Source organism: Tribolium castaneum, chromosome 10 (assembly GCF_031307605.1).
Source record: "Tribolium castaneum strain GA2 chromosome 10, icTriCast1.1, whole genome shotgun sequence".
Lineage (NCBI taxonomy): Eukaryota > Metazoa > Arthropoda > Insecta > Coleoptera > Tenebrionidae > Tribolium > Tribolium castaneum.
Genome location: NC_087403.1, coordinates 2,504,267 through 2,517,180, shown reverse-complemented (window position 1 = coordinate 2,517,180; position 12,914 = coordinate 2,504,267).

Sequence of the window (12,914 nt, the reverse complement as noted above, 5' to 3'; positions counted from 1 at the left end):
TATCTAAAATGCGTCACTCAAAATGTCACTTTCAACACCGCATTTAAAGATTTTAATTGCAATTAAGTTTTATGAAATTATTGGTTTGAGAAATAAATAAATACGACACAGCAATAAAATACACCTACCTTCATATCGCTTCCACGTTGGCTACCGTTTGTAGCATTAAAAAAAATAATAATAAAAATGAAACCAAAAAAATGTTTATTTGCATTAAATTTTGAGCAGCCACTTTCATTCATTGAAATTAAAGACAAAATTACGTGGCAATAAATTATTTGAGTGTTTTATTTTATTTATAGTTTCTGTATCTAAAATGCGTCACTCAAAATGTCACTTTCAACACCGCATTTAAAGATTTTAATTGCAATTAAGTTTTATGAAATTATTGGTTTGAGAAATAAATAAATACGACACAGCAATAAAATACACCTACCTTCATATCGCTTCCACGTTGGCTACCGTTTGTAGCATTAAAAAAAATTAAAAACAACACCAATAAAAAATCTTTATTTGCATGAAAATTACAACAAGCGACATAATTTTACGGCTGTAAAAAACAGTCAACAATGTTATATTTAAGGATTGCTCTAATTGGTCAAATTAGCCAATAACTAATTTGTCCGGCAAGAACCACGTGGAGGTTTAGAGCATTCTTGCCAGGAAAAAGGGATATAAGGATGAGGTAAACAATGATTATTTCAAATGAAGGGAATAAAGGAATTATTGGTTTGTGAAATGAAAAAATAGTACACAAAAATCAAAGCTTTTTCACTTGGCGTTAAATAAATGCTCTTACCTTTTGTACTGCATCTGCTACCATTTGTAGCAAAACCTAAAAAATAAATTAAAAACACAACCAACAAAAAAATTAATTTGTAGGAAAGTTACAACAAGCGACTTTAATAAATATTATACAGAATAAAGGATACACAATACGGTATAATATATGGCACACAAGCTATTAAATCAACACATCACAAGATAAAACGCAAAAAAATGCACCTACCTTCATATGGCTTCTGCGTTGGCTACTGTTTGTAGCAAGACATTTAAAAAATTAAAACAACACCAATAAAAATCTTTATTTGCATGAAAGTTACAACAAGCAACGTTTGTCAATATTAAACAAAATAAAAAATACACAATACGTTTGAAATTATTGGTTTGTGAAATAAATAAATACGACACAGCAATAAAATACACCTACCTTCATATCGCTTCCACGTTGGCTACCGTTTGTAGCATTAAAAAAATAATAATAAAAATGAAACCAAAAAAATGTTTATTTGCATTAAATTTTGAGCAGCCACTTTCATTCATTGAAATTAAAGACAAAATTACGTGGCAATAAATTATTTGAGTGTTTTATTTTATTTGTAGTTACTGTATTTAAAATGTGTCACTCAAAATATCACTTTTCAACACCGCATTTAAAGATTTTAATTGCATTTAAGTTTTATGAAATTATTGGTTTGTGAAATAAATAAATACGACACAGCAATAAAATACACCTACCTTCATATCGCTTCCACGTTGGCTACCGTTTGTAGCATTAAAAAAATAATAATAAAAATGAAACCAAAAAAATGTTTATTTGCATTAAATTTTGAGCAGCCACTTTCATTCATTGAAATTAAAGACAAAATTACGTGGCAATAAATTATTTGAGTGTTTTATTTTATTTATAGTTTCTGTATCTAAAATGCGTCACTCAAAATGTCACTTTCAACACCGCATTTAAAGATTTTAATTGCAATTAAGTTTTATGAAATTATTGGTTTGTGAAATAAATAAATACGACACAGCAATAAAATACACCTACCTTCATATCGCTTCCACGTTGGCTACCGTTTGTAGCATTAAAAAAAATAATAATAAAAATGAAACCAAAAAAATGTTTATTTGCATTAAATTTTGAGCAGCCACTTTCATTCATTGAAATTAAAGACAAAATTACGTGGCAATAAATTATTTGAGTGTTTTATTTTATTTGTAGTTACTGTATTTAAAATGTGTCACTCAAAATATCACTTTTCAACACCGCATTTAAAGATTTTAATTGCATTTAAGTTTTATGAAATTATTGGTTTGTGAAATAAATAAATACGACACAGCAATAAAATACACCTACCTTCATATCGCTTCCACGTTGGCTACCGTTTGTAGCATTAAAAAAAAAATAATAAAAATGAAACCAAAAAAATGTTTATTTGCATTAAATTTTGAGCAGCCACTTTCATTCATTGAAATTAAAGACAAAATTACGTGGCAATAAATTATTTGAGTGTTTTATTTTATTTATAGTTACTGTATTTAAAATGTGTCACTCAAAATATCACTTTTCAACACCGAATTTAAAGATTTTAATTGCATTTAAGTTTTATGAAATTATTGGTTTGTGAAATAAATAAATACGACACAGCAATAAAATACACCTACCTTCATATCGCTTCCACGTTGGCTACCGTTTGTAGCATTAAAAAAATAATAATAAAAATGAAACCAAAAAAATGTTTATTTGCATTAAATTTTGAGCAGCCACTTTCATTCATTGAAATTAAAGACAAAATTACGTGGCAATAAATTATTTGAGTGTTTTATTTTATTTATAGTTACTGCATTTAAAATGTGTCACTCAAAATATCACTTTTCAACACCGCATTTAAAGATTTTAATTGCATTTAAGTTTTATGAAATTATTGGTTTGTGAAATAAATAAATACGACACAGCAATAAAATACACCTACCTTCATATCGCTTCCACGTTGGCTACCGTTTGTAGCATTAAAAAAAATAATAATAAAAATGAAACCAAAAAAATGTTTATTTGCATTAAATTTTGAGCAGCCACTTTCATTCATTGAAATTAAAGACAAAATTACGTGGCAATAAATTATTTGAGTGTTTTATTTTATTTGTAGTTACTGTATTTAAAATGTGTCACTCAAAATATCACTTTTCAACACCGCATTTAAAGATTTTAATTGCATTTAAGTTTTATGAAATTATTGGTTTGTGAAATAAATAAATACGACACAGCAATAAAATACACCTACCTTCATATCGCTTCCACGTTGGCTACCGTTTGTAGCATTAAAAAAATAATAATAAAAATGAAACCAAAAAAATGTTTATTTGCATTAAATTTTGAGCAGCCACTTTCATTCATTGAAATTAAAGACAAAATTACGTGGCAATAAATTATTTGAGTGTTTTATTTTATTTATAGTTACTGTATTTAAAATGTGTCACTCAAAATATCACTTTTCAACACCGCATTTAAAGATTTTAATTGCATTTAAGTTTTATGAAATTATTGGTTTGTGAAATAAATAAATACGACACAGCAATAAAATACACCTACCTTCATATCGCTTCCACGTTGGCTACCGTTTGTAGCATTAAAAAAAATAATAATAAAAATGAAACCAAAAAAATGTTTATTTGCATTAAATTTTGAGCAGCCACTTTCATTCATTGAAATTAAAGACAAAATTACGTGGCAATAAATTATTTGAGTGTTTTATTTTATTTATAGTTACTGTATTTAAAATGTGTCACTCAAAATATCACTTTTCAACACCGCATTTAAAGATTTTAATTGCATTTAAGTTTTATGAAATTATTGGTTTGTGAAATAAATAAATACGACACAGCAATAAAATACACCTACCTTCATATCGCTTCCACGTTGGCTACCGTTTGTAGCATTAAAAAAAATAATAATAAAAATGAAACCAAAAAAATGTTTATTTGCATTAAATTTTGAGCAGCCACTTTCATTCATTGAAATTAAAGACAAAATTACGTGGCAATAAATTATTTGAGTGTTTTATTTTATTTATAGTTACTGTATTTAAAATGTGTCACTCAAAATATCACTTTTCAACACCGCATTTAAAGATTTTAATTGCATTTAAGTTTTATGAAATTATTGGTTTGTGAAATAAATAAATACGACACAGCAATAAAATACACCTACCTTCATATCGCTTCCACGTTGGCTACCGTTTGTAGCATTAAAAAAAATAATAATAAAAATGAAACCAAAAAAATGTTTATTTGCATTAAATTTTGAGCAGCCACTTTCATTCATTGAAATTAAAGACAAAATTACGTGGCAATAAATTATTTGAGTGTTTTATTTTATTTATAGTTTCTGTATCTAAAATGCGTCACTCAAAATGTCACTTTCAACACCGCATTTAAAGATTTTATTTGCATTTAAGTTTTATGAAATTATTGGTTTGTGAAATAAATAAATACGACACAGCAATAAAATACACCTACCTTCATATCGCTTCCACGTTGGCTACCGTTTGTAGCATTAAAAAAAATAATAATAAAAATGAAACCAAAAAAATGTTTATTTGCATTAAATTTTGAGCAGCCACTTTCATTCATTGAAATTAAAGACAAAATTACGTGGCAATAAATTATTTGAGTGTTTTATTTTATTTATAGTTACTGTATTTAAAATGTGTCACTCAAAATATCACTTTTCAACACCGCACTTAAAGATTTTAATTGCATTTAAGTTTTATGAAATTATTGGTTTGTGAAATAAATAAATACGACACAGCAATAAAATACACCTACCTTCATATCGCTTCCACGTTGGCTACCGTTTGTAGCATTAAAAAAAATAATAATAAAAATGAAACCAAAAAAATGTTTATTTGCATTAAATTTTGAGCAGCCACTTTCATTCATTGAAATTAAAGACAAAATTACGTGGCAATAAATTATTTGAGTGTTTTATTTTATTTATAGTTACTGTATTTAAAATGTGTCACTCAAAATATCACTTTTCAACACCGCATTTAAAGATTTTAATTGCATTTAAGTTTTATGAAATTATTGGTTTGTGAAATAAATAAATACGACACAGCAATAAAATACACCTACCTTCATATCGCTTCCACGTTGGCTACCGTTTGTAGCATTAAAAAAAATAATAATAAAAATGAAACCAAAAAAATGTTTATTTGCATTAAATTTTGAGCAGCCACTTTCATTCATTGAAATTAAAGACAAAATTATTACGTGGCAATAAATTATTTGAGTGTTTTATTTTATTTATAGTTTCTGTATCTAAAATGCGTCACTCAAAATGTCACTTTCAACACCGCATTTAAAGATTTTAATTGCAATTAAGTTTTATGAAATTATTGGTTTGTGAAATAAATAAATACGACACAGCAATAAAATACACCTACCTTCATATCGCTTCCACGTTGGCTACCGTTTGTAGCATTAAAAAAAATAATAATAAAAATGAAACCAAAAAATGTTTATTTGCATTAAATTTTGAGCAGCCACTTTCATTCATTGAAATTAAAGACAAAATTACGTGGCAATAAATTATTTGAGTGTTTTATTTTATTTGTAGTTACTGTATTTAAAATGTGTCACTCAAAATATCACTTTTCAACACCGCATTTAAAGATTTTAATTGCATTTAAGTTTTATGAAATTATTGGTTTGTGAAATAAATAAATACGACACAGCAATAAAATACACCTACCTTCATATCGCTTCCACGTTGGCTACCGTTTGTAGCATTAAAAAAATAATAATAAAAATGAAACCAAAAAAATGTTTATTTGCATTAAATTTTGAGCAGCCACTTTCATTCATTGAAATTAAAGACAAAATTACGTGGCAATAAATTATTTGAGTGTTTTATTTTATTTATAGTTTCTGTATCTAAAATGCGTCACTCAAAATGTCACTTTCAACACCGCATTTAAAGATTTTAATTGCAATTAAGTTTTATGAAATTATTGGTTTGTGAAATAAATAAATACGACACAGCAATAAAATACACCTACCTTCATATCGCTTCCACGTTGGCTACCGTTTGTAGCATTAAAAAAAATAATAATAAAAATGAAACCAGAAAAATGTTTATTTGCATTAAATTTTGAGCAGCCACTTTCATTCATTGAAATTAAAGACAAAATTACGTGGCAATAAATTATTTGAGTGTTTTATTTTATTTATAGTTACTGTATTTAAAATGTGTCACTCAAAATATCACTTTTCAACACCGAATTTAAAGATTTTAATTGCATTTAAGTTTTATGAAATTATTGGTTTGTGAAATAAATAAATACGACACAGCAATAAAATACACCTACCTTCATATCGCTTCCACGTTGGCTACCGTTTGTAGCATTAAAAAAATAATAATAAAAATGAAACCAAAAAAATGTTTATTTGCATTAAATTTTGAGCAGCCACTTTCATTCATTGAAATTAAAGACAAAATTACGTGGCAATAAATTATTTGAGTGTTTTATTTTATTTATAGTTTCTGTATCTAAAATGCGTCACTCAAAATGTCACTTTCAACACCGCATTTAAAGATTTTATTTGCATTTAAGTTTTATGAAATTATTGGTTTGTGAAATAAATAAATACGACACAGCAATAAAATACACCTACCTTCATATCCCTTCCACGTTGGCTACCGTTTGTAGCATTAAAAAAAATAATAATAAAAATGAAACCAAAAAAATGTTTATTTGCATTAAATTTTGAGCAGCCACTTTCATTCATTGAAATTAAAGACAAAATTATTACGTGGCAATAAATTATTTGAGTGTTTTATTTTATTTATAGTTTCTGTATCTAAAATGCGTCACTCAAAATGTCACTTTCAACACCGCATTTAAAGATTTTAATTGCAATTAAGTTTTATGAAATTATTGGTTTGAGAAATAAATAAATACGACACAGCAATAAAATACACCTACCTTCATATCGCTTCCACGTTGGCTACCGTTTGTAGCATTAAAAAAAATAATAATAAAAATGAAACCAAAAAAATGTTTATTTGCATTAAATTTTGAGCAGCCACTTTCATTCATTGAAATTAAAGACAAAATTACGTGGCAATAAATTATTTGAGTGTTTTATTTTATTTATAGTTACTGTATTTAAAATGTGTCACTCAAAATGTCACTTTTCAACACCGCATTTAAAGATTTTAATTGCATTTAAGTTTTATGAAATTATTGGTTTGTGAAATAAATAAATACGACACAGCAATAAAATACACCTACCTTCATATCGCTTCCACGTTGGCTACCGTTTGTAGCATTAAAAAAAATAATAATAAAAATGAAACCAAAAAAATGTTTATTTGCATTAAATTTTGAGCAGCCACTTTCATTCATTGAAATTAAAGACAAAATTACGTGGCAATAAATTATTTGAGTGTTTTATTTTATTTATAGTTACTGTATTTAAAATGTGTCACTCAAAATGTCACTTTTCAACACCGCATTTAAAGATTTTATTTGCATTTAAGTTTTATGAAATTATTGGTTTGTGAAATAAATAAATACGACACAGCAATAAAATACACCTACCTTCATATCGCTTCCACGTTGGCTACCGTTTGTAGCATTAAAAAAAATAATAATAAAAATGAAACCAAAAAAATGTTTATTTGCATTAAATTTTGAGCAGCCACTTTCATTCATTGAAATTAAAGACAAAATTACGTGGCAATAAATTATTTGAGTGTTTTATTTTATTTATAGTTTCTGTATCTAAAATGCGTCACTCAAAATGTCACTTTCAACACCGCATTTAAAGATTTTAATTGCAATTAAGTTTTATGAAATTATTGATTTGTGAAATAAATAAATACGACACAGCAATAAAATACACCTACCTTCATATCGCTTCCACGTTGGCTACCGTTTGTAGCATTAAAAAAAATAATAATAAAAATGAAACCAAAAAAATGTTTATTTGCATTAAATTTTGAGCAGCCACTTTCATTCATTGAAATTAAAGACAAAATTACGTGGCAATAAATTATTTGAGTGTTTTATTTTATTTATAATTTCTGTATCTAAAATGCGTCACTCAAAATGTCACTTTCAACACCGCATTTAAAGATTTTAATTGCATTTAAGTTTTATGAAATTATTGGTTTGTGAAATAAATAAATACGACACAGCAATAAAATACACCTACCTTCATATCGCTTCCACGTTGGCTACCGTTTGTAGCATTAAAAAAAATAATAATAAAAATGAAACCAAAAAAATGTTTATTTGCATTAAATTTTGAGCAGCCACTTTCATTCATTGAAATTAAAGACAAAATTACGTGGCAATAAATTATTTGAGTGTTTTATTTTATTTGTAGTTACTGTATTTAAAATGTGTCACTCAAAATATCACTTTTCAACACCGCATTTAAAGATTTTAATTGCATTTAAGTTTTATGAAATTATTGGTTTGTGAAATAAATAAATACGACACAGCAATAAAATACACCTACCTTCATATCGCTTCCACGTTGGCTACCGTTTGTAGCATTAAAAAAATAATAATAAAAATGAAACCAAAAAAATGTTTATTTGTATTAAATTTTGAGCAGCCACTTTCATTCATTGAAATTAAAGACAAAATTACGTGGCAATAAATTATTTGAGTGTTTTATTTTATTTATAGTTTCTGTATCTAAAATGCGTCACTCAAAATGTCACTTTCAACACCGCATTTAAAGATTTTAATTGCAATTAAGTTTTATGAAATTATTGGTTTGAGAAATAAATAAATACGACACAGCAATAAAATACACCTACCTTCATATCGCTTCCACGTTGGCTACCGTTTGTAGCATTAAAAAAAATTAAAAACAACACCAATAAAAAATCTTTATTTGCATGAAAATTACAACAAGCGACATAATTTTACGGCTGTAAAAAACAGTCAACAATGTTATATTTAAGGATTGCTCTAATTGGTCAAATTAGTCAATAACTAATTTGTCCGGCAAGAACCACGTGGAGGTTTAGAGCATTCTTGCCAGGAAAAAAGGATATAAGGATGAGGTAAACAATGATTATTTCAAATGAAGGGAATAAAGGAATTATTGGTTTGTGAAATGAAAAAATAGTACACAAAAATCAAAGCTTTTTCACTTGGCGTTAAATAAATGCTCTTACCTTTTGTACTGCATCTGCTACCATTTGTAGCAAAACCTAAAAAATAAATTAAAAACACAACCAACTAAAAAATTAATTTGTAGGAAAGTTACAACAAGCGACTTTAATAAATATTATACAGAATAAAGGATACACAATACGGTATAATATATGGCACACAAGCTATTAAATCAACACATCACAAGATAAAACGCAAAAAAATGCACCTACCTTCATATGGCTTCTGCGTTGGCTACTGTTTGTAGCAAGACATTTAAAAAATTAAAACAACACCAATAAAAATCTTTATTTGCATGAAAGTTACAACAAGCAACGTTTGTCAATATTAAACAAAATAAAAAATACACAATACGTTTGAAATTATTGGTTTGTGAAATAAATAAATACGACACAGCAATAAAATACACCTACCTTCATATCGCTTCCACGTTGGCTACCGTTTGTAGCATTAAAAAAAATAATAATAAAAATGAAACCAAAAAAATGTTTATTTGCATTAAATTTTGAGCAGCCACTTTCATTCATTGAAATTAAAGACAAAATTACGTGGCAATAAATTATTTGAGTGTTTTATTTCATTTATAGTTACTGTATTTAAAATGTGTCACACAAAATATCACTTTTCAACACCGCATTTAAAGATTTTAATTGCATTTAAGTTTTATGAAATTATTGGTTTGTGAAATAAATAAATACGACACAGCAATAAAATACACCTACCTTCATATCGCTTCCACGTTGGCTACCGTTTGTAGCATTAAAAAAATAATAATAAAAATGAAACCAAAAAAATGTTTATTTGCATTAAATTTTGAGCAGCCACTTTCATTCATTGAAATTAAAGACAAAATTACGTGGCAATAAATTATTTGAGTGTTTTATTTTATTTATAGTTTCTGTATCTAAAATGCGTCACTCAAAATGTCACTTTCAACACCGCATTTAAAGATTTTAATTGCATTTAAGTTTTATGAAATTATTGGTTTGTGAAATAAATAAATACGACACAGCAATAAAATACACCTACCTTCATATCGCTTCCACGTTGGCTACCGTTTGTAGCATTAAAAAAAATAATAATAAAAATGAAACCAAAAAAATGTTTATTTGCATTAAATTTTGAGCAGCCACTTTCATTCATTGAAATTAAAGACAAAATTATTACGTGGCAATAAATTATTTGAGTGTTTTATTTTATTTATAATTTCTGTATCTAAAATGCGTCACTCAAAATGTCACTTTCAACACCGCATTTAAAGATTTTAATTGCAATTAAGTTTTATGAAATTATTGGTTTGAGAAATAAATAAATACGACACAGCAATAAAATACACCTACCTTCATATCGCTTCCACGTTGGCTACCGTTTGTAGCATTAAAAAAAATAATAATAAAAATGAAACCAAAAAAATGTTTATTTGCATTAAATTTTGAGCAGCCACTTTCATTCATTGAAATTAAAGACAAAATTACGTGGCAATAAATTATTTGAGTGTTTTATTTTATTTATAATTTCTGTATCTAAAATGCGTCACTCAAAATGTCACTTTCAACACCGCATTTAAAGATTTTAATTGCAATTAAGTTTTATGAAATTATTGGTTTGAGAAATAAATAAATACGACACAGCAATAAAATACACCTACCTTCATATCGCTTCCACGTTGGCTACCGTTTGTAGCATTAAAAAAAATTAAAAACAACACCAATAAAAAATCTTTATTTGCATGAAAATTACAACAAGCGACATAATTTTACGGCTGTAAAAAACAGTCAACAATGTTATATTTAAGGATTGCTCTAATTGGTCAAATTAGTCAATAACTAATTTGTCCGGCAAGAACCACGTGGAGGTTTAGAGCATTCTTGCCAGGAAAAAAGGATATAAGGATGAGGTAAACAATGATTATTTCAAATGAAGGGAATAAAGGAATTATTGGTTTGTGAAATGAAAAAATAGTACACAAAAATCAAAGCTTTTTCACTTGGCGTTAAATAAATGCTCTTACCTTTTGTACTGCATCTGCTACCATTTGTAGCAAAACCTAAAAAATAAATTAAAAACACAACCAACAAAAAAATTAATTTGTAGGAAAGTTACAACAAGCGACTTTAATAAATATTATACAGAATAAAGGATACACAATACGGTATAATATATGGCACACAAGCTATTAAATCAACACATCACAAGATAAAACGCAAAAAAATGCACCTACCTTCATATGGCTTCTGCGTTGGCTACTGTTTGTAGCAAGACATTTAAAAAATTAAAACAACACCAATAAAAATCTTTATTTGCATGAAAGTTACAACAAGCAACGTTTGTCAATATTAAACAAAATAAAAAATACACAATACGTTTGAAATTATTGGTTTGTGAAATAAATAAATACGACACAGCAATAAAATACACCTACCTTCATATCGCTTCCACGTTGGCTACCGTTTGTAGCATTAAAAAAATAATAATAAAAATGAAACCAAAAAAATGTTTATTTGCATTAAATTTTGAGCAGCCACTTTCATTCATTGAAATTAAAGACAAAATTACGTGGCAATAAATTATTTGAGTGTTTTATTTTATTTATAGTTTCTGTATCTAAAATGCGTCACTCAAAATGTCACTTTCAACACCGCATTTAAAGATTTTAATTGCATTTAAGTTTTATGAAATTATTGGTTTGTGAAATAAATAAATACGACACAGCAATAAAATACACCTACCTTCATATCGCTTCCACGTTGGCTACCGTTTGTAGCATTAAAAAAAATAATAATAAAAATGAAACCAAAAAAATGTTTATTTGCATTAAATTTTGAGCAGCCACTTTCATTCATTGAAATTAAAGACAAAATTACGTGGCAATAAATTATTTGAGTGTTTTATTTTATTTATAGTTACTGTATTTAAAATGTGTCACTCAAAATGTCACTTTTCAACACCGCATTTAAAGATTTTAATTGCATTTAAGTTTTATGAAATTATTGGTTTGTGAAATAAATAAATACGACACAGCAATAAAATACACCTACCTTCATATCGCTTCCACGTTGGCTACCGTTTGTAGCATTAAAAAAAATAATAATAAAAATGAAACCAAAAAAATGTTTATTTGCATTAAATTTTGAGCAGCCACTTTCATTCATTGAAATTAAAGACAAAATTATTACGTGGCAATAAATTATTTGAGTGTTTTATTTTATTTATAATTTCTGTATCTAAAATGCGTCACTCAAAATGTCACTTTCAACACCGCATTTAAAGATTTTAATTGCAATTAAGTTTTATGAAATTATTGGTTTGAGAAATAAATAAATACGACACAGCAATAAAATACACCTACCTTCATATCGCTTCCACGTTGGCTACCGTTTGTAGCATTAAAAAAAATAATAATAAAAATGAAACCAAAAAAATGTTTATTTGCATTAAATTTTGAGCAGCCACTTTCATTCATTGAAATTAAAGACAAAATTACGTGGCAATAAATTATTTGAGTGTTTTATTTTATTTATAGTTTCTGTATCTAAAATGCGTCACTCAAAATGTCACTTTCAACACCGCATTTAAAGATTTTAATTGCATTTAAGTTTTATGAAATTATTGGTTTGAGAAATAAATAAATACGACACAGCAATAAAATACACCTACCTTCATATCGCTTCCACGTTGGCTACCGTTTGTAGCATTAAAAAAAATAATAATAAAAATGAAACCAAAAAAATGTTTATTTGCATTAAATTTTGAGCAGCCACTTTCATTCATTGAAATTAAAGACAAAATTATTACGTGGCAATAAATTATTTGAGTGTTTTATTTTATTTATAATTTCTGTATCTAAAATGCGTCACTCAAAATGTCACTTTCAACACCGCATTTAAAGATTTTAATTGCAATTAAGTTTTATGAAATTATTGGTTTGAGAAATAAATA